This window comes from Pinus tabuliformis, chromosome 1_2 (genome assembly GCF_031772625.1).
Source record: "Pinus tabuliformis cultivar Carrire ecotype Pingquan chromosome 1_2, CPIR1, whole genome shotgun sequence".
In the NCBI taxonomy this organism is placed as follows: Eukaryota; Viridiplantae; Streptophyta; class Pinopsida; order Pinales; family Pinaceae; genus Pinus; species Pinus tabuliformis.
This window is the reverse complement of record NC_142298.1, coordinates 1127159866-1127183688: the sequence shown is the minus strand read 5'-3', so window position 1 is coordinate 1127183688 and position 23823 is coordinate 1127159866. Positions and strand designations below refer to the sequence as shown.

General features: G+C 35.5%; 2 long non-coding RNA genes across 4 annotated transcripts; one reads left to right on the top strand and one right to left on the bottom strand.

Moving 5' to 3' along the window:
• The first annotated feature begins 16316 nt into the window (after positions 1-16316).
• On the top strand, positions 16317-18640 carry LOC149210115 (uncharacterized). Of its 3 annotated transcripts, none has more exons than XR_016252929.1 (3): positions 16387-16870; positions 17251-18224; positions 18530-18640. It is a non-coding gene; the product is annotated as an uncharacterized LOC149210115 (long non-coding RNA). The 3 variants fall into 3 exon arrangements; XR_016252930.1 differs by having other exon boundaries at positions 16399-16870; positions 17251-17448; XR_016252928.1 differs by lacking the exon at positions 18530-18640 and having other exon boundaries at positions 16317-16870; positions 17251-18512.
• Positions 18641-21973: 3333 nt separating this feature from the next.
• Positions 21974-23017, bottom strand: LOC149210114 (uncharacterized). The gene is made up of 3 exons (XR_016252274.1): positions 22709-23017; positions 22395-22547; positions 21974-22237 (listed from the first exon to the last, which is right to left on the bottom strand). It is a non-coding gene; the product is annotated as an uncharacterized LOC149210114 (long non-coding RNA).
• Positions 23018-23823: the final 806 nt, after the last annotated feature.

Genomic DNA, 23823 nt, shown 5'->3' with positions numbered 1-23823 from the left:
ACAAAATTGTATTCTTTTAGTATATGCTTGGGAAGATAAGGCCTATAAAGCACCATGGTTTTTCAACGAGTTTTTTTTGTAAGGTTTGATCTGTGTAACTAGCTATACAGCTAAGCGGTTATCTTGCCTATGGAGGATATTGGCAGCTTAATGGATCCTTGTTCTTCAATCAGTGAGGAGGAGGAAAGACAATATTATTGTAAAAGTTGCAATTATTATGGACATTACATAGATAACAACCCATATACCAAAGAGGGTCTAGAAGGCATTACACTGGATTTAAATCTAATGAACAAAAGCTCTAATATCATACTAATCTGGTCTCTGGGTGCGCCATAATTTAATTCATTTAGTAAATGAACTGATTTAATTTGTTATGATTGTGAAAATAGGTCTAGAAGGCATTGCACTGAAACATTCTAGATTTAAAATCTAATGAATAAAATTTCTAATATCACACTAATCTGGTTTCTGGATGCACCATAATTTAGTTCATTTAGTAAATGAACTGATATAATCTGTTATGATTGTGAAAACATAGTGATGTCATATGTAAACTAGCCTTGGCTCCAAAAAACCATGAGCACAGGCCATCTCTAGGCCATTCACACAACCAATTTTACATCTCTATAGAAACATAGCTATACAATTATTCATAAGGCTTCAGGATATATGAATTAATCAAGCTTCTCACTGCTACACTCTAATTAACATATAATATAGAAATAACCTTGACACCTTGATATAAATGAAAGTGATGCTTGTGATAATAGTACATGGGCTCCATAACATAGCATTCCACCTCTTTATGCATTACACAGGATCTAAAGATGAATTATATGGTACAGCGAGTAATCCTCCTTTTAGATATATTATTTGACTTGGTCGGTGAGTTATTAATCCCCATTTTAGATATATTATTTGACTTGGTCAAATGTAAAGTGATATTCATTTTAAACTTGGAAGTTTTAAGAGAGCTTCGAACTCATTGTAACGTTTCTTTGAAAACAACTCTGCTTTACTTACTAGTTTGATATGTGTAACTAGCTATACAGCTAAGCGGTTATCTTGTCTATGGAGGATATTGGCAGCTTAATGGATCATTGTTCTTCAATCAGTGAGGAGGAGGATAGACAATACTATTGTAAAAGTTGCAATTATTATGGACATTACATAGATAACAACCCATATATTAAAGAGGGTCTATAAGGCATTACATTGTATTTAAATCTAATGAACAAAAGCTCTAATATCATACTAATCTGGTCTCTGGGTGCACCATGATTAAATTCATTTAGTAAATGAACTGATTTAATCTATTATGATTGTGAAAATAGGTCCAGAAGGCAGAAACATTCTGGATTTAAAATCTAACGAATAAAATTTCTAATATCACACTAATCTGGTTTCTGGATGCACCATAATTTAGTTCATTTAGTAAATGAACTGATATAATCTGTTATGATTGTGAAAACATAGTGATGTCATATGTAAACTAGCCTTGGCTCCAAAAAACCATGAGCACAGGCCATCTCTAGGCCATTCACACAACCAATTTTACATCTCTATAAAAACATAGCTATACAATTATTCATAAGGCTTCAGGATATATGAATTAATCAAGTTACTCACTGCTAGACTCTAATTAACATATAATATAGAAATAACCTTGACACCTTGATATAAGTGAAAGTGATGCTTGTGATAATAGTACATGGGCTCCATAACATAGTATTCCACCTCTTTATGCATTACACAGGATCTAAAGATGAATTATATGGTACAGCAAGTAATCATCCTTTTAGATATATTATTTGACTTGGTTGGTGAGTTATTAATCCCCATTTTAGATATATTATTTGACTTGGTCAAATGTAAAGTGATATTCATTTTAAACTTGGAAGTTTTAAGAGAGCTTCGAACTCATTGTAACGTTTCTTTGAAAACGACTCTGCTTTACTTACTAGTTTGGATGTGAAAGATGCATGTACATCAGGGTAACAGAATGCTGTAAAGGTTACCTAAATTTCCATTGAGCAGGTAGTGGTGTACAAGTACTTGAGCTCTGAACAGTTTAGGGTTGTTGCTAGTTTTGGGTTGTTACAAGTGGTAAAATTGATTAGTTTTGGCATGCTATTGAAGGGTTCTTGCCATATTGTGTGGATACTGAATGGAGCATTGTTCTAAATGTTTGATAACCTACTCTATTCCATCAAGATTCTTGTAGTTGTTGTGTATATGTTAATAAGAATGTTATTTTGTTACATCTTTCTTCATTACACTTTGATGAATATGGATGGTGATGATGTACTTCCCTGTTATGGTTTATGGCATACTTTTTATGGTCGCACATCACCATTGATTCTGGTGTAAAGTCAATAGTGAGTGTTCTTGATTAGATGATGAGCTATGGCCATTAGCTGAGTTAGACCTGTGGTAATGAGATGGCCAATATTATGGGGCATTACGCTTTAACTTTCTAGTTGTTATTATTGGTGTCATTCTTGCAAATTCCAAAGCCTTAGTTTTTGGTTCCGGTGCTGGAAACATGGGACACTAGACTCTAGAGAATTTCTTGTGCTTGTAAGAAAGGTGTCCTAGTTGGACGATTAGTGTGGGTGTGACGAACAAGGGACATGTCAAGAGAAACAAATGTCAAGAAAATGGGGGATTAAGCTTTTTGAAGCAGAATTTATCATTATGATTTTGACAAAGTTTAGGGACTCCATATTTTTAATCTTTTAGGAAATTTTGAAAGATGAGCGTTTATTCACTTGTGTTCTTTATTTATTAAGATTATGGCATCTTCAAAGGCATCATGGGCATGTAGGGCTTCATTGATATATGCGTATATTGCATCATTCTAGGGCAAACCATGTACCTAAGAAAATTCACTTCATACTAAGTTAGAGTTTGTCATTATTATGCATCAATGTTCCTAGGAGGGTTTCATGGTATGAAATTCTTCATCTCACATTAGATCATGCATCAACTATTTCCGGCTTGTCATCATATAGATATGGATATAGCTAGGGTTTCCATCAGAAATGACTTATACTTCTTAAATGTTGTGAAAACCAACAAACCAGATGTAAATAACCCTATTTTGTTACTTTCATTTATTCCCATGGCATCCATCCAGGTGGAAATCAAGACTGTATTAAAGAGGTAGCATCTGAAACTTGAAATTAAAATTAAATTCAAACGGAGCTACAATAATCTTCACTGAACCACTAGTAGGTTAAGAATAATTAGTTCACCTCAAATATAATGTACATAATTGGACACATGAATTCAGTTATAACATGAGTGGACATCTAAGGTGAATGATATTACAAAACGAAAAAAAAGAAAAGTACATTAACGAGTTCTTTACTGAAAGAACCACGGTATGAGAATCCCAAGAAAAATGACAACCATGGTGTATACACATAGTCGAGACCTATATTGATGTTGATCAATGTTTGCCAGTGGAATGAACGATGATCCTGAATCATCTCTAGCACCTGCATCTACACTTGAGATTGCTTCAACCATTAGATCAGTAGACATTTTATCGATCTCCGCAAGGTGCTTTATCGTAAAAGAATTAAATCGAGCACTTCAGATTTTTGCCTCTCTGTAGAGGAGCTTCAAATTGTCTGCGCGAACATTGTAGATGCCTTCCATGTGATTACAGATTAAATCTGAGTTTGTCAGCACTGTTATGTTATTCACCCCATTGTGTTTTTCCTCTTTTAACCCTGCAACAAGTGTAATGTAGTATGCTTCGTTATTGGTTGTCTTTCCCTGCACTTCCCATATTCTATAAATCACATGATTTTTTGCCCCATTGTGAAGGACAAATTTTAAAGATGCTCGACCCGGATTTGGGCGGCATGATACTTCAATGCACAGTGTCCACTTTTCCACCATTCTGTGAGCTTAGAAGCACTGCATAGTGACAACAACAAAATAGATTCATGTTAGAATACTTTAATATGACAAAATACCCTGATTGAAATTGATTATTTTTATGCTACCTCAAGTTTGAATGCACATCCTTGAAAAATAACAGAAAATCAAATATCAGTGATAAGACTTTGGGCATAAAGAGTTAATAATGCATGCATGCTCATGAAAATGAGGATGTAGCATGACAAGAAGAAATGAATCATTTAAGACAAACCTTGTCATGCTATCAAGGATTCTAAGGATTTCAAAATATCATCTTTTAGTAAGATTGACTAAAGAAACCCTAGAAAATGGTTTTTCCTGTTACATTTTCAAAAACATTAGCGATTCCAATTGCAGTTCACTGTTAGTGTTTTCCATAGCTATTGCTCACATCTTGAAAGAGGGATTGCATTGGGTGGAGGGTTCCAAATAGAGAGAACACCCCTATGTTTATCCAGATCACCATCAATAAGAGGCAATATCCAGGAAGGCAAATCATGTGTGCTAAATGTTTCCAATCTATGAAGTCAAATTATGTGTGCTAGCAGAATCTGCAATCCAAAACATAAATTGTTTAGCTTGGTTGCTGTCCATCTTGGATGTTCACAGAATCTGCAGTACAAAACATATATTGTTTGACTTTGTTGTTGTCCACCCTAGATGTTCCCAGAATTTGCAATTCAAAACTTTTGGGTGTTGTCTCATGACCCCAAAATTTTGTCCACACCATGAATTTCTGGACAAAATCTTGTGAGAAAATTTTAGGGAAATCTGTGGGAGTGTCTAAATCTTTGTTTTGATGGCGGAAATGGATTGGCACCATAAAAAAAAAAGGCTTGGACATAGGCTACTAAATATTGCACTGATATAACTATTATGATGATTGATGTTTGCATTGTCTGCAAGTTTAAAGAAATAAACTAATACCTCTTTGGCCAAGTGGGCATGGATAAGGAATTTCAAAAATTGGTGGAGGTTAAGTAGAAAGAAATTCATACCTATAGCCTCTGATGTTGTTACAGAGGAATCGGTTAGGATGCCATTAAATGTGAAATTCTTGTTGTCCACAAACTGAAGATATTCCCTTACTGGGTCATAGCTATAATTTGGAAAAATTAGCAGCAAATATTTCCAGCCTTGCAGAGTGTGCATCTTGTACAATACTTGTAGGTGCTTCTAAATACAAGTTTGTATCGACTGAGCAAATGTAGTCCTTTGGAACCATGATTCCAACAACAAATTTCCTCACAAATGCTAAGCTTTTTACGAGGGAACCATATGTTTCATTTGTTGATGGATATACATCATCTTTGCCAAGAAGCAACAATATTAGCTTTGTCTTTGTTTTTCTAAATTTTTGTACAATGGCTTGTAAAAACCAAATCTCAGTGGAAGAAATGTTGTTCAAAGTCAATGATTTAGATACATATATCACAGAAGAGGACATGATTAAGTTCTGGTTTTCAAAAAAAACAGAGTATTGATACATATCAAGAAAAATGTAAGTATCCAAGATGATGAAAACAAACAAAATAGAGCATGAGAGAAGTCATTGAAAACAACACCCACAAAGAATATTTCTACTTTCTAGAAAAAAATAACTAAAACTCCACAATTGTGAAATGAAACAATAGATATTGACATTAGAAATATAAACATGTACATTCAACCAAACTGTCGCTGGTTGATATTGAGTTATGTCATCTGGTTGAAGCAATGGAAAGATATTGTCAATGCATAAGAGCAGGACTAAAATGAATGAATTGCTGGAAAAAATGGAAGCATGAGATTCTTGTAATAATTCAAATTTAGCAAAATCAAGAAATTCCACTTTGTAGGTATAGATTCCCCAGTTTAAATCTCCATAAGATATAATATCTATTTGAATTTGGTCATCAAAGGTCACAGTACATATTTTTTGTTATTATAAGAGGGCCTCAAAGAGCCGGTTAAAATAAACGTGTACCATGGCATTATTGCATGTAAAGTAGGCTCTTTATCTAGTTTTGGTAAACTCTTATGCATCTAGGTGATTTTCAAACACATCATTTATAAGAAAGGTAGTCTTTAGTTATTTTATTTCCACAGTTTGACAGAAAGAATGAATATATAAAGAACCAAGTTGGACAAGCTACTCAGGTGGGAAATATCAAATATGTGACAGGTTCTACCAGAATTTTGGTACAAAGAAAAAAGGCATTTCATAAGATAGAACAAAATAAATGATATGCAGCCATAAAATTTTATATTGGTCCTGAAACAAAATCATAACCTGCTCTATGCTTTCACTTCCCCTGAAATATTGTTGAGGAGGATATCAACATTGTAGTCAATAGAAAAGTATCCATATATGTAATCGCAGTTGAAAACATAAGGGTTTTGTTGATTGGGGTAAAGAAAGTTAATTTTTGTATTGTTTTACAATGTTAAATCTAACCGGCATATTCCTTCTCCATCTTTTGATAACTGCAAGTCACAAAACAATTTTTTTTTTAACACATTCGGTTACTTTCTGTAAGCAGAGGGGTTCTCTTTCAGGTAATTTTTCAGGTAATTAAGTCATTTACATTTAGCTGCAATTTTTCAATAATGCAAAATTCTTGCAAAATTTGTTCATAAAGGTGCCTGCTATAGCCCAGTGAATTTGAATAAAGGTGTAGATACTCTGCCAATGTTGGGGTTCTCTTTCCCTTGTGTTTGTGTTTTATGGATCAATTCCAGGAACTCATGATTTGTTCTTTGGCAGGTGAACCGGATACCTCTAATCTTCTTCTTTTTTTGCAGGTAAACCATATAATTCAATTCTTCCTCCTAACTGAAAAAAGTTCGAGTTGCTAACATACTACAGGGTAACTAATGCCACTCAAACGCTGATTCTTGTTAACAAGAAAATGGCGAAGATGAAAAACAAGAAACTGTGCATGTAAATTGCATCTCCTTTGATCCACCTTGTATACAAAACCAAATGCTCGAATTGGGGTCATTGGAAGTCCAGAAAAGTTAGATTGCTTCATTGGGTTCCGTTGTTCTCCATTTATGAATTTTGAATTTAATTGTTTACGCTACCGTGTGATCCATAAAACAATTTTCATCTGAATTTTCTGTAAGCAGAGAGGTTAATTTACCTCACGCCGCACAGAATGCCGAGATTGAGCACCTATTCATGGACCTGCGAGGTGGGTGCAACTGTGAGCGCGGGCGGTGTTTCCTCGAGATGGGTTGCAGAGGCATAGCAGCTTTGAATGGGAGCGCGAATAATGAAAATAGCTCTTTTGGCACGAGGGCAGGTTTGAAAATGGGCCGGTGCCAGCTCGAAGGTGGTGGGTCCCGCGTTCCCGGAAAAGGAATGATGCCTGTCGGATAAACGTTGTATGAAGGATGGATGCGCGCATGAAGAGGTTCGACATCCATGGTAGAGGTTGCCTCCATACGGGCATTTAATGCCCTATGACAGGCTGGTTAGCTCTTGCTAGTTATTTTAGCATTAGTTTGGTTTTTTTTTTTTTTTTTTTTTTTTTTTTTTGTGGCTAAACGTTATTGAGGTTGAATTTGTTTAAATTTTCTCAATTTATTTTTAATTATATAAATAAATGCGCATAAATATCCATCTCATTTTTAATGTCTAATTAAATTAGTATAAATAAATGTGCATAAATATCTCTCTCATATTATTTATCTAGATAAAAAATCATAAAAATTAATTAAATTATAATTTATTATTATTAATAAATTAATTAATTTGAGTTAGTTTTATATATATAGATTCACTCTCATTTTATTTGGTAGATTTTTTATTGTAAATATATTTTGTTGCAAGATCATGACTTGTTAATACTAAATATCTAAAAAAAACATAATTTATATTGCCACATGTTTATACTATGTTTTTCTTAATTAATCAATTTAATTAAAAAGACAAAAATGGGGTGCCGGCGCACACACATATACACATTAGTATTACCTTAGAATAGCAAAATATCAAGATACATCAATTAGATAGCCATTGTTTAAACACACATATACACATTAGTATTACCTTAGAATAGCAAAATATCAAGATACATCAATTAGATAGCCATTGTTTAAACAAAATTCACCCTAGGTTGTCCTATGCATTTTCAGGAACCATGTTGATAGAAAGAAAAGATGCCATTGAGAGATCCCCAATGAATATGCCTCATTGTCCACATTCCATGCATTTTTAGTAACCATATTGGTAGAAAAGAACGATACCATTGAGAAATCGTTCTCAAACTTGGTAGAAACTTGTTCATACAAGTTTTTTGTAAAAGTTGCTACCTGTTTTTGCTATTGCTTCCCTTTACTCTCCTTATCTAGACAATATGATGTATAATGGTTATGCTTATGGCAAGTGAAACACTTGATTTGATTCATGTCCTTTCCTGGCTTTGAGTTTGACTTGTTACTCTTTCCTTTATCCTTGTTGAGTCATTTAATTTTTCCTTTAATTATTTGACCAAATGTAGTTGGGATCTTGTCATCACACTTATCGTTGGTTTTTAACTGCATCAGAGTCTCCTCTTAAATACAATCCTCCCACAACCTTTCAAAGTCAGGAATGTTGTCATGCGTAGAAACATCTTAGATAAATGGTTCATGTGAAGTTGTAATCCATTCAATTCCATGTATACCAAATTTGCATTTGTAATATTATCCCCAACTATTGCAAGTTGATCACGAATCTAAATGACCTTGCTAATATAACTGGTGAATATGGTATAGTAATCTCTAGGGGTATGAGTTCATTTTGCAATATCGTCTACCTATTTATGTTCCCACTATGGTAGAGGCCAACTAGGGCATCAAACATCTCCTTTATTGTTTTCTTTTTTAATATACGAGGAATCAAATGGTCCTTTATGGTATTCATAATCTTCCTCTTCACCTTGGCTTACTTATTTATGTTATCACTATGGTAGATGCCAACTAGGGCATCAAACATCTCCTTTATTGTTTTCTTTTTTAATATATGAGGAATCAAGTGATCCTTTATGGTATTCATAATCTTCCTCTTTGCCTTCGCTTACTTATGAGCTTACCACTACCACAAATCTGTAGGCTAAGCATAACATCCTTGACAATATCACATTGATCATTCTCTTCTAATAAATTGTAACACTCACTTTGTATGACAATAAATTTGAGTTTCCATCTAATCTATCCTCAAATTTGATGCTAGATTAGGCCATTTTTGAGATCTAATGCATAAATTCCCAGATCTAAAAATTAATCCTTAAAATAAAGATTGAAACCCTCTAACTACTAGTTCTTTTTGGCAATTAATTGATCGCTATAAACCATTGAGAATATCAGTAAGAGAAAAGCTTTGATACCATGTACATTTTTCAATCCTAGTTGACTGTTGTTTTAGTGCTCTTTCATTAGATAAGTAAAAAAAATGTATTTAACAAAAAAATAATTTTTTGAACATTCAATTAATGTCACACTAGTTGAAAAATGAATAATGAATGAAATAAAAAACACATAGAGGTATTTCTCCATTGAATCATATTTCCATTCCTTCGGAAAAGCCAACAAGGTGACCTTTACAACCTACCTTTAACTAGCAACTGTATGGTCATTAAATCCCCTAGATTTGAAGTGTACACCTCATGTAAGAAAGGAAAAAGTTGAAAAAATACAATACATTAGTATGAATTGCTCCTTCGTGCCATTTTTTACTCTTCCTCTTCTATCAACACTAAAGCACACTTAAGCGATCGTTAAAGACAAAGTATGACATATATGGAAAATATTGCTATAGTTGTGTAGAGTCTATTATATTGGCTAGTAACTTCAACAATCTATTCCTTTATCCTTGAATGCAATTTGTCCTATGTTATCTTTCTTTCTCTCTTTTATTATGAGATTGACCTCTCCTATCTTGTCCTATTTATGATTTTGAAATAATATAACTAATGCCTTGAATCTTAGCAACTAATCTCCTCAATCTTAGTTTCCACCTATCTTAATCTTGAGATATATAGCTGAGGTTAAATGTTAATCCAATTCATAAATGTTCTTGAGCTTCTAGAACATTTCATTTAGATTTCTAATACTAGTTGGCTTCAAAGCATAAAAGCTTTCACTTTTTCTTTTATTCATGAAGTGCAATTACAAAATGGAGTAATTTTCCACTTTTGCTAAGTGGTCACTAAAGACATTTCTTGAACTACTTCCTACATATTGTGACATTCAACCTATGCAAAAATTTCTTCCTCAAGCTACATTTCTCAATAGAGTACTCATGCCATTATTGGAATGATGTAAGTTTTCCTTCATATTTTAGCTTAATGAGGAAGACATCTAACATTGTTGCAAAATTTTGTCGTGATTAGTTTGTAAAATTAATTATGTGCATCACACAAGCCAATGAAATGTTTGATATTTGATATATAGAGGCAAATAACTGACTTCAATATAGTCCAATAGATGAGGAATATAATATGGATTATGGAAGCATATGATTGAACACATATGCATCAAAACCTACAAAACTCCAATAATTTTTTTATGGAATTTTGGTTTTGACTCTTAAGCAATTTTTATTTACAAACTATAGGAACTGTGTTTTCCAATTCCCATTTTAAGAATGACATCTTTAGGCATAAATCAAGGTAAAAGGATGAAGAGGTACATCGAGAGAGAATAGTATGTCATTTGGGATAAGTACTTGATTGGAACTTCAATTATGACTTGACAAAATTGCTTGGTCTTGCCCAACATTCAGCTCGGAATACATGTCCCGTGACCTTAGTTATTATTTTTCCTTTATTAACTTTATTACATGGAATTTTCCTTTATTAACGCCCACCCCCACCGGCTAAGCCCCTGAACATTAGGAATGTTGTCATACTAGCGCTACGGGACTGAGGGTCGGGCTCACAACCCACCCTTTAGAGATCTTCTTGTAGTGTTCCTGCCACATTTTTTACAGTACCTTGCCATTTGGAAAAGTACCCTCAGGGAAAGTACCTTGGCATCCATCCTTACTTCCTCCCTTATTCTTTGCCCCAATCCTTCTTATTCCCTTCTTGTTTGTCTCCATCCTCCTCCCGTGGGATAATCTCTATATAATTCATGGTCTTTATACAATTATATAACATCTTCTACACATGGTCCTTCTCTTTTAAACTTTTGACCTGGAAATGAGCAAGGAACATTCAAACTCAAATATCTATTTTATATTATTTATAATTGTGAATCTAAAGCATTGAGATAACAACATTAAATTTTAATAATGACATAAAGCCACAAAAGGATGTAGTACAATACTTTTTTTCTTTGGAAAACCATTGTAGCCACCAACAGTTGTATTAAATATTGGGTCTAAAGGCATGGGGGAGACATGGATAATTTTTCCACTCTCTTTTCAATATCTCTTGGGATCCAGCAACCCAGTCCATAGATAAGTAGGAACTAATGGATCTTCTCTTTAAGAACTATTGAGCTTCATGCAGTAAGTTGAGTAGCTCCTTCCAATGTTGGTTTTGCAAGGGTTAGCTTCTAATGCCCTCCCAAGGTATTTATGGATATCCTATGTATCTTGAGTGGGGACTACATTGTCATTTCAATATCATTCTTGCTTCACCATCACATTTTCCAATCAACATTATCATATATTATTGCATGGTGTAGTACGCTTTAAGATCCATGACTTGTAAACACAAATTATAATTTTCTCCTATGGTGGACAAAATGGTAGCAATACATAAATTATGATACAAGTGAAATAATTAAAAATGCATTCCAAACAATGTACAAGATAATCCTATGTTTCGAAAATCGTATTGGAGACTAATACAAAATCCTTAAAAAATACCTTTCTACAAGAGATGCCCTTTGGAAGTATCATTTTTATATACCATGGAGCATAAGACAATAGATAGGGATTATCATTCTTTGTCAACTAGAAGTTTTGGATGCTTGGAAAATTAACTCAATTAAAAAATACTCCTTTCTAGAAGATCTTCCTACATATTGCTTAATGTTGGTGCATACGAAGGGATCCTTCCCAATGATAAAATAAAGCAAGGTAACACTAGGGAACTATATAATGACTTTGCAATTGGTGCAAATATATCATATATAATATTTTCAAGCATAGTTTCCACATATTTCTTCACAATCATCATCATGTTATCATGTTTGACAATAATGAAACAAACGATTTGACAAATCCTACGAACCCTTCTGCAAAATTTTAGAATGGCAGTCTTTACTACACTAGAAAAAAGGAAGTCCTCTTTGCTAAGAAATTCAATTTCACTTCCAATAAAATGATAAACATAGTTAGAGACCATAAACCACCTTGTAGAAATGATTATTTATCTTCCTAAGAGGAAAATTAGCAAGGATAAAGGACACTATATTATTTATTTAACAATCAGCTTCTCAACCCCTAGAGTAAAATTAGCAAGGAAGAAAAGACACTAGATTATTTATTTAACAATAAACTTTTCAAGACTTCCCCTCCAGACTGTGGGACTGAGTGCACGAAGCACTCCCAAACCTTGAGAAAACCCCATCTGTATCGCTCTATGACCACCTCAGGGGGGGGGTTCAGCCCCCCCAGCCTTCGACCCTTTTGTCTTTGGCAGTCTTCCTTCTAATCCCTCCAACACCCCATCCAGCTCCCGATCCAGGGTCAATAGCAAAGCCTCGGCTGCAAACCACAACCCTAGAGCTAATGGCTTTGCGTCTGTGGGGGACATTCCCAGTCAGAACAGTGTGACAGGCCCATCCCCTTGCAAACCCCTCTCGGAGAAAACACCCACATTGATCATAGAAGATCCTTGGATCGACGAATACAAAGATCACATGAGTAAACATGCCCTAATATGCTGATTCATGGGAGTTCGACTCAATGAAAAGGCTCTCTGCTGGTGGATAAACCAGAAGTGGAAGCCTAAAGGGGACTATGAACTTCAGCTGGGGTCAAGGAGCTTTTTCACTCTCATCTTCGCTCACAGGGATGATAGAGATCGCATTTTCGAAGGAGGCCCATACTTTTACAACTCTGCAGGACTCTACATGACGTACTGGAGACCCAACTTTGCTCCAGAATAGGAAGATTTCAAAAAAGTTCCAGTATGGATCAGACTCTACTCTCTGCCTGTTGACTACTAGAATATGTGCATCCTGGAAGCCATCGGGAATCAGCTGGGAGTCCTTGTCAAAACCTCAGATCTCACATCTCAAGGTAAGTACACTGCCTACGCTAGAATCTGTGTTTACATGGATGTATCAGGACCCCTCCCAGGTCATATTGATCTGGTCCATAGGGGAGTTCATTGGAAGCAATCCATTTACTATGAAAACATCCCATTCAGATGTCGGACATGCCAACAGCATGGACATCTTAGTCATGGTTTCCCCCTTAATCAACCCCCACCACAACCCCAAGCGGAAAAGGTGGATAATCCACCCCCAGGATTCATCCCAGTGTTAAGGAAGAACAAAGGGCAGAAGGGAAAAAATCCTCTGAAACCCTCCACTAACCCGACCCCCACCCAGCAGAATAGCTTTGAAGCACTTGGCAACCTTGATCCAAATCAGAACCCTCTGGAATCTCCCGCCCCCATTGTTCAATATCTATCCATGATTGTTTAGTTATCAAACCCATCAAACACTTCCATCCCGAACCTTGACTCACACCAAGCCCAGCCACAACAACAAAACCCACAACCCCTTCCTATCCAGAACAATACAAGCCCTGCCTTATTGCAACCCCCTCCATGCACAAGAACCCATTCAAACCAACCATCCTCAACCACTCCCACTAATCCTCTGGAGGAGATCATAGGTGACCTAGATCTCCAAAAGGTCAATGAGAAATGGTCCAAATTGGGAGTGGATGCCATTCCCCGGGAGCATTAGGAGAAAATAGAAATGGCATACCTGCAATTGGAATATCTCAACCAGAATGCAGCCAAAAAGCAATGGGGAAACAACAGCCAATCGGGCATTCAAGCCAACCTAGATCTGGACCAATACAGGCCGAAAGGTTCGGGAAGAAAGAGGGGGCGAAAATCCACAAAACAACAAATACAAGAACTCGGCAAGCGCCTAATCAATGAAGGAAAAATCAGGGCCTTGGTCCTATCCACTCCAAAGGTTACTCAATGAAGATCACAACCTGGAACATCAGGGGGCTAAACTGTACCTCCAAAAGACGAATTCGTGCAAAAAAAATAGCATGAATGAACAACTGGAGTTGTCTTCTCAACAACAAAGAACTGTGGACCACATGCCTGAGTTAGTGCAACATTCTATTATACACAAAAATGGTAAATCTGATGTTATGCATTTTTTCATGTGAAATATGATATACTATCATTTGCAATGCATAGGCATAACTATATGAACTTTTTTTGTTGTTACAGTTGACGGGCCAACTTGTCGACTCCAATTATTTGATGAGCATGTCGATGAAAGAAACTATAGCATTGGGAGCACTTCTCCAATCAGTACTATCCCAATTCTCTCCCCGAGGGTGCTTCCCCCTATTGTACAACTAATGGGGATGTATTGTCGGCCACACCCACCACCTTTTTCCTTCATAAATTCTCCCATGCCTATAACCGCCTCCCCAAACCCTTCCCAATTCCCACCCCTCTCCTTTAACCATCCGCCCTTCTCATTGTTCCAATCATCCACCCTTAACATTCCAATTCCCCCCCTAGGGTGATCGCTCGCCCTAGGGTTATTCCCACTATCGTACAACTAATGGGGATGTATCATCGCCCCAACCCACTACATTTTTCCAATTTTTCTCCCACCATGCCTTTATCCATCACCCCTGAACCATGCCTATATCCATAACCAAGTGCTCCACCATCTACCTAGGAAGGGCAGTCTTCTCCATTGCCTTAGATCTTCATGGTGAGAATGAGTAGTTGATCAAAAACTTATCATTAATTAACGAAATTGATTATATGCATTTTGGATTTTACAACTAATTGGTTATTGAATTTTTGTAGCAATATCACTTTGGAAATGCACTTGGGAGTGCCAAGAGTGGCGATGGTGACTTATACACCCAATTTCTAGATAAGTCGTGAGGCAGCATTTCCATAATGTCATTCATGGGCATGAACTTCCATTATCTATGTTGGGACTGAAGTTCCATTTTGTAGAAAAGAAAAATGTATAACTAGACAAATTTGGAATACAAATACATGAATTTGAACTTGTGCGTATGACAATGTCTTCATTGACTTTTAAATTCATGATGTGGATTTGATGTTATATTCTATCAATGTTACATTAGTTTTGAGGAATGTAGTTAGAATGGATTTATTTGTTTCATTTACAAGTTATCAAGTTTGCAAGTTAAGTTACTTTTATATTTATATCTTACTCAATGTTGCACGCATGAAAAAACATATCATTACCAAGGAACTTTGCTTAGTTATAATAATAGATGTATCATGTACATGAAGAGAGCATATATATGGATTTAGATTTATTTTAATTTTTTATTTATGAAAAAGAAAACTAAAGTTGAATTTATGAAAAAGAAAAGTACACTATACACGCCATATAAGAAAATCTGCAAAAATAGATAATGATTTGAGCCTTTACCACTTAACTACAGGTGGTGTAGTATTATTTAAGTTTTAATATATATATATATATATATATATATATATATATATATATTAACAATTCCTTTATTTATCTTTGGAGCCCTGTAACATAATGTACACAACTCAATGCAACATAATGTCTTACGTAAATTCCATTAGGTAGATCAAATTAAGTATCCTATTGAACTTTACAATACCTTATAGAATATGTGCCACATGTCAAGTTTAGGTAGCTCAGAGTGGATAGAGACAAAGATAGCACAATTGAGAGGGTTTACTCTTTGTAATAGCCCATGGACCACATGTCTTAGGTAACTACATAGATAATGTCTTCTCCTTTGCACTTGCATTATTTCAATTCGAGATAAAAGAGGACATAGTAGATTCACCTTTCAAATGAATTTTCTTTTGAAAGGGTTTTCCAGAAAATAATTGGCATTCATTGTGGTTTGTGAGTGATTGTGAATACTTTTCTTTATTTTTCACATTTAATTTATTGCATACATAAACAACAAAATTGGTAATAAGGGATCTCGAATCTAAAGGAGTTAACCCTTCATAGTATAGATTTATATTTAAGTAACATATATGTTTTGATGGACTATCTAGTGGAATATCCATGATAGTTTATAGATCAACTATGGTTAAGGACCTAATGTACATGAACAAGATAAACAACATGGATGATAAAAGAATCCCAAATTTTTTTTGATCATGGCAAGTGACTATTGACAAGTGTTTATTAGGCTGATAGGCCTTCCTTTGGAACAGACTTTCGTCGTTCCTTTGTCTCCCGTGCTGACACGTGGACAGTTATTCTATGATCTCCTTATCTCGAAAGCTTTCCATTCCTCATCCCCTTCGCCATTTGCATTCAATCCATCGTTAATTTGCGAATAGGGTTTCCTCTCCCTCCGCTTCTGCCTCCGTCTCCACCACTGCATATTCCCACAGCATCGTGAATTTGCGATTGGGGTTTCCTCCGCCTCCAACTCCATAACTGCATATTCCCACAGCAGGAAAAGGGAAAACCCCTGCCTCCACCTCCACTGCGTATCCCCACAGCAGCAAGAAGGAAAAACCCCCCTCCACCTCCATCACTGCATATTCCCGCAGCAGCAAGAAGGACACGGCCGTCTTATTTCTCCTGGATTGCGAATCTTTATGGACTATCAAGAATATAGCGGGAGGGAAAGAACATAACTTCTCTGCAAAATGTGTATTTAGCACTTCCTCCGTTAATATCGCCATTTTCGCTTCATGATAAGAGGAATCAGTGGGCTACCTTCATCTCGGTCTTCGAGCTCAAGGCGTGCAATAGGGTAAACCTGTACTTCTTCATGAATTACTTGTAGGTTCTATTTACACTTATTAGTATAGATCCCTCTCAAACCCTGATGTATTGAGCTTTGAAATCCCGATTTATTGTGCTCTTTAAACTTCTGGATGTCCAAAGGTTTAATGATTAAGACGGATATGTGTTAATTGTATTGATGAGCAATCCTATAGGTACTTGTTAAACCTGTTTAACCCTCGAAATAAATCGGCATAAAAGATAAAATAATCTTTTGGGGGTTAAAATGGATGTAGGTTAGTTCTTTTTATTTCTTTAAATTCCTTTAGGTTATGTTTTTTGGCGGAAAGCCTTGCTTTTCTAGGCATAACAACTCTATATAATGTTTCTTTGGTTCACTGCAACCAGTTAACAGGGTAAGGCTTATGGATGTGATTGTTCGGTACCTCCTGAAAAGTGAAGTGGTGGAAGAAGACCTTTCAATATGGTCAAATATTGAACTGGTTTGGATGGAAAGTCAAATGAACTTTTCAGCTCTGTTATTGCGGCGGCAAAGCTCAGTGTCTCTGGATCATGGGCTTGGGTGGAGTAGGAAAGACAACGCTTGTAAGAAAACTTTTTAACTGGAGATTTTCAAATTACTATGGATCCTGCTTTTTCATTGTTTCATAAAGGCTTGATTTAGTTGGATCTAGAAATAAATCGTGCGGATGAAGGCATAGAGATGCTTCAATGCATTTCATAGCTTTCCCCGCTCTTATAGTTTTAGACGATGTAGCTCATGCTCATCAGTTGAATGCATTTTTGTCGATCAAGGATGTCATTCTCCCAAGTAGCTTAATTTTAGTTACATCCCACGACAAGCATGTTCAAACTGGCAATATTTGAATATCGGGTGGATGCTTTCTTACTGGTTTGTGTGGGATTGCCTTTATCTCTGAAAGTGGTTGGGGCACTTTTTTGTGGAGAAAATGACAAATCTTATTGGGAAGACCAGTTGGATAGACTTTAGCAAGTCAAAGTTTCCATTAAGATATACAAGATATTGAAAAATGATAGTGAAAAGACAGGGATATGGCCATAAAAATCATGCATTCTATCAGCTTCATACATCGCAAAGTTTTGAATATCTGGTAAATGAGGTTTTAATGGAGTGTAAAGGGTTGCCCTTATCTTTGAAAGTGATTGGGCACTCCTTTGAGGAGGAAATGACAAATCTTATTGTTTTGGAGTTTAGTTGGATAGATTTCTGCAAATAGGAGTTTTCACCAAGATATGTAAGAGATTTAAGATTAGTTACGGGAAGACAATGATGTACCCATAAGAAGATGACTCAGGTGAATGTTTATCTAGAAAGATAGTCATTGGCCCCATTGCGGCTGGTCAGCTGCTCCAAATTGTAGATGTATTGGCCTTATAATCATAAATGGTCTTAGATTTTCATAATGCTCATTCTTCTTGTTTTGGGGATTTCTCGGCTGGTATTAGCAGGATTCATGTTCAAGAATACCTAGGAAACATTTTAGCAGGATTCATGTTCAAGAATACCTAGGAAACATTTTTTTGAAGCAATTTCATTTGTGTTCATTGCGCATCACTTTTCTTTCATGTTGATGATCACTGTGTTTCAATGTTCAGTGAAGGAAAAATTGCAAAGTGATATTTTTTATTTTGTTTGTTGCTCGAGGCACTGGAGCGATCTTATTTGCCACAATCATTTCTTTTCGTTGAGCATGCCGCAGAATATTCATGGACCAATGCCAGCGCATTACAATTATATGAAAACTCATCTTGCCCAGTATGGCTGTTACTTCATATTTTGTTAGAGATGGTTGTTGAAAAAATGACTACTCTGACACTGGTTTTCCTGTTGTATGACAATGAGGAAATCTACTATCCAAACCCACAATTAGCCACAAATCCCATTAGCATTTTATATTGCAGTCCAAATATGAATGATGTTGTGGAGTTGATAGTGAATGTTTTCACCCAAATTGGAAATATTAGTGCACTGAGGAGAGGATATCAAATTGACTAATTTAATCATTTATCTGTTTGGCATGTGAATTATTGCTATTTTAGTTCCACACGCCCTATTGTTTCAGGATAAATAGATGCAGTTCGTTTTTTAGGATTCACTACTATTTCACCCTCCTAAAAGGCACATGGCATTTTTATATAAAATCGTTTTGAGCGAGTCTGCCTTTGCAGTATGTGGGAAGCAAGCCACACCACATTTTGTGAAAAACTAGAAGACACAAATAAGGTGAAAATGGTCTTGTATATGCAAAACACAATAAACATCAGAGCATGGTTGAGAAATTGAATTTAGAATTTGAACTTGTGTTGGAGATGAAAATTTGTGTGCAGCTGGAAACTAAATACCAGTTGTTGCCCGAAGAAGTGTATATCAAGTTTGTTGTTTCTGTAACAAATCACATTCCATTGCCATCCTGACATGTAAAGTTTTGAGGAGCTAATATTCCGCTTGTCTTGCGATTCTATTCTGTGTCATTCATATTATCCATCAGATAATGGCAGTTCCTAACATGATCCGATTATATATATGTGTATATGTGAGCATTACCGAAGCCTTTTGGCAGAGAAGATAGAATCACAGACCCCTGGATCTGATTTGATCAGAAATGCCTCCAGAATTTGAAAATATAACCAAGATCCCTCTGGGAAATGTTCCTGCGGCCTTGAAGTGCCCAGCACATGCAGATCCCATTATTTTTGGTTTTTGTAATAAACAGTTCAATGCTCGCTTGTTGAAACGCTAAAAAAGTTAATACCCATATCCAATGAGGGTAGGTATGTTGTTGTTCTGTGCATAAATGGACTAAATCTCATTCTCCCCTCAACTATTTAAGTAATCTGGTAATTGTTGTGTGCGTATATGTTGCTGTTGCTGTTATTAATCTCATTATTACTCAACGAGTTTCTGAATCTCAGCTAACCGCATATTGTGACCCAAAACTGAGAATATACATACAAATTGTTCCGCATATTGTGACCCAAAACTGAGAATATACATACAAATTGTTGTTCCGTGCATACAAATTTATCGTTGTTCTCATCTGTGACCCTAAACTGAGAATAACAATACAATTTTGTGTTGTTCAGTGCACACTGCATACAAGTTGCTACTCTATTTTATGCATTCAATTTATTTCTGATTCAGATGAAGTAACGCGAAATAATAAAATTTCCAGATGTGAATTAGACGTTCAGTTGATATACATATGACTATTTGTCATGTGATTTCAAACTCTTATTACTTTTGGCAGTAAGCACAAACAAGCCCAAACCTGCGCATATATAAAAAACCATAATTGGCTATAGTTCTCTCATCGATAAAATTTCGAGTAAATTGAGATAAATACATTGGGATTTTAATATAAGGAATCGTAGTGCCTGATTATAAAAAATTCTAATTTAATATTTTTCAATGATTATTTTATGTATCATAAATATATTTTATAATTGAAGTTTCGCTGTTTTCTCTAAATCCTGTTCGGGAGAGAGTAACCATTATCAATCTGAAACAGGGAGCTCTGTAATAGCTAAATAAGATAATGTATTTGGCAGTGGAGTTTTCATTTGGACGACAAGAGCTCGTTACAGACCAATTTGAATGTATGTTTGAATAATTTCATGATATTTGTTTGAATTTTATATTTAAATAGTTTCTTAATAACAGTTTGAATGTGAAAATCCATTTGGACGACGAGTGCTTGTTACAGCCCAATTTGAATGTATGTTCCGAATAATTTCATGAGATTTGTTTGAATTTTTTATTTAAATAGAACTGTTCTCTGTTGTATGAACAAAAAGTATTCAATTACGTGGTCCACTGCTCTTTGTTTTGGGTTTTGGGTTTTATGAATCAACCAACAACATTTTTTATAAAGAAAAACGTTTCTCACTTTAGATAGGTCGATGTTTACAACAACCTATTGAAAAAGTAATAAAGGCATTTATCCAAATGCAGTAAGAATGAATGGAATATAAAATCATTCATTACAGCCACCATAATAAAGAAATAATCTAAACCTTGGTGTCCAAAATCACAATCCTAAAATAATCTGATAGCCAGCACAGCCATACTTCATAAGATAGTATGACCAAGGTCTACTAAATTTAAGGCATCCACAACACGGTGCATTTTCTGTTCTCTGAATGGTTAACCAGGTAGTTGAGATGAGTTGTTTTCCAATTGAAAGCAGTATACCCCACAACAGGGGTTCACGTACTTGATAGAACAGTTCACTGTGGTATGAACAAAGAATAATCGAGTACATGGTCCACTGCTTTGTGCTTTTTCGTTGGTTAAATGCTCTGTGTTTTGCAATAAGAGAGAGCAGGTTGGGCTCTAGAGCCCAAATGGCAAGATTCCTTCTACATTAAACAACAAAAACATGTCAGCATTTTAGCCTTTCATCACATTCACATACTTGACTTTCATATCATTTGGATGTTCAGCTTTAGAAGATGCTCCAGACACTCACAATGGGTTGCACACTGCTATTAATCTGTATTCTTAAACTCTCAATTGCTTAGAAATTTGCAGATATGGACAAAAATCCAATTCCAATATCAATTTGCCATGTCCAATAATGTCAAGATTACAAATGATAAGAAGCCATATTTTGGTTTTTTTTATCGAATTTGAAAGATATTGTATGAAATCATGACACACATGGTTCTTTTTCTCTTCGGCTCGTCCACATAGTTAACCAGGTATCCCAATGAGTTGCAAATTTGTATTTTCCAGATTCATTTGTCCTTTGCAAATTTCTCTTATCCATCGCTATTTACAATTTTCTAAAAGAACCTCTTGGGAGTTCAAAGTAAGGGCTTCTGTATTTCCAAATATTGATGTTTTCAATTTCAAAATGGTTGGCGATATCGGTGAGGGTATGTTTTCACTTGTGCAATAAGTAATGTGTGGAGCTGATTAGGCACAGATATGTTCTCACCATGGCTTGGGAGGTCTGTACTAGCTGCTTAATTTTTTTTGAAATTTGTTCAGAGGCATATTTTGCTGTTTTTCCAGGACACAATTGGGACAAACTTAATACTCACTTAATTACTTGTGCATTCTTTTCTTATATCACCGTGTAAATTATGTTTGGTGCATATGGGCAAAATATTCATAATTCAATGGCCCTGCCACTATCTGGCATCTAATGAAAGCAGATCAAACAACTCGACTTGAAATTTGTTACAGGTCATGTTTGATGATTGGCTATTCCAAGACATCAAAGCGAAATGTTGGCCTTCTTATGATGTTGACATCATCAAAGCCTTTGCTAAGTCACCTTCCTTTTACAATTTTCCAACCTTACTGTAACGAACTGTAGAAGAATATGGTACTGCATGGCAATCCAATCTGTATCAAAATTGACAATTTTTGCTGTCAACTGCCCCTCTTGCAGTGAGAAAATTTATTCTGACGATGAACCACACTGGTTGGTTCGAAACGCGTCGACAAAAGATTGATTATGTGATTTTGCCGAAGATTTTCTAAACAACAAACAAGTACTTACATTTAAATTTAGCATACTTTTGCTCGATCCTGTGAATTCATTGCAGACTCTGGATCTCTCAAACATGTGGTTGCCTCCAACTTGATGAAGTGCTTAGATTTCCATCTCTTATGACTCGGGCCTTAATTGTAAGCCTCCTGTGAGTTGTATAGCCTGAAAATGTCCTAAGCACCTGTTCCTTTAGTTCAAAATGAGATGACATAGCAAGAAAAACAAACATTGCAACAGATATAAATAAAATTATAACAGATATAAATAAAATTATAGCAGGCTGCAAGATTAGCAGCTATATTTAGCAGCTCTTTCTCTGGTACCATTGAACGATGATTCTGAACAGGGATGTAAGGGATGGATACATCTTTTGGAACAATCTTGTAGCAATAGCAGCTTTTTAGCCCATTCTGGCCAGATGACAGAAAATTTACCAACAGTGGCAACTACATGGCGCTCCTGCCTTCCACTCTCAGTAACCTGCAGTGATGAAGAGAAATAGATGTCAGAAATTAGTACACTTGAAGAGCTAATAAAGGTTATATTGCAGGCCAACGGTCCTATAAGTTCAATTGCTACATGTTATGAAGTTGAAGTCATTTTTTGTGTACCTTATCCCTTCATAGACAATTGCTAACTTTTAATACATTATTATTTGTTTATAGTGGTGATATTGAAAAAGCATATGGCCAAATTTTTGTGTATCTGTAAGGCCATGTTTGAAATTTGTGTTTGGGAGAATCAAGACCTATTAAAAATTAATGGAACAGTTCGGGGAATTCATTTTTCTTGAAAGAAAGGTGATGAGCCATGTAGCAACAAGCTGAGAAGGTTTGCCAAGTAAAATAGGATGTTTGGTCTGAAAATTAAAGATGCTATTTTAAAGGCCCCACAAATTACTGGATATTCAACCAGATAATTCGACCAAGCAACAAAACGTTGAAATTCACCATCTTGTGCCCGTTGAAGATCTCAAACTTTGGTTCCAGGTGCAGAGACTAATTTTTTTTAGAAAAGGCTAATTGCATGTTGGCCGCATTTCCATACCATTTCTGTACCAGAAATATTACTGTCCAGAAACGACACCAAATTTGGATAGTGCAGTTCATTAAGAGAAACGGATTTGTTGTACATAAAAAAGTCTTAAACTTTGAAAGAAGTCCCCAAAAGTATTAATGAAGTTCTGAGCAACTTTACTCTGTTTTTCATTTTTTCATACAATATCACTGCTTTTCAAAACATCATAGTCTAATTCTTCTATGTTTGGTTCTTTCTCAAGCAAGCGTATATACATAGAAATTATGCACATTACATAATGTACTTTTTCTTCTCCTTCTGAGGGATTTTTGTCTTACTACTTTTTGGTTCATCTATAGACAAGGCGACAAGGCTACTTTTTTGTGTCAACCAGTCACAAATTTCTCCACTTTTCATTTAC